Consider the following 503-nt stretch of genomic DNA (forward strand, 5'->3'; position numbering starts at 1 on the left):
TAGTCCGTGATTGACTGTAGACCCTGCCACATGCCTCTTGTGTCTGAGCCATTGAATTGAGATTCCACTTTGTCTCTGTACTGACGCTTAGCTTGTTTGATAGCCTTACGGAGGGAATAGCTGCACTGTTTGTATTCAGTCATGTTGCCAGACACCTTGCCCTGATTAAAAGCAGTGGTTCGCGCTTTCAGTTTCACGCGAATGCTGCCATCAATCCACGGTTTCTGGTTAGGGAATGTTTTTATCGTTGCTATGGGAACGACATCTTCGACGCACGTTCTAATGAACTCGCACACCGAATCAGCGTATTCGTCAATATTCCCATCTGACGCAATACGAAACATGTCCCAGTCCACGTGATGGAAGCAGTCTTGGAGTGTAGAGTCAGCTTGGTCTGACCAGCGTTGGACAGACCTCAGCGTGGGAGCCTCTTGTTTAATTTCTGCCTGTAGGCGAGGATCAGCAAATGGAGTCGTGGTCAGCTTTCCGAAAGGGGCGGGGCA

The sequence above is a fragment of the Oncorhynchus gorbuscha genome, linkage group LG07 (genome assembly GCF_021184085.1).
Source record: "Oncorhynchus gorbuscha isolate QuinsamMale2020 ecotype Even-year linkage group LG07, OgorEven_v1.0, whole genome shotgun sequence".
Classification (NCBI taxonomy): Eukaryota; Metazoa; Chordata; class Actinopteri; order Salmoniformes; family Salmonidae; genus Oncorhynchus; species Oncorhynchus gorbuscha.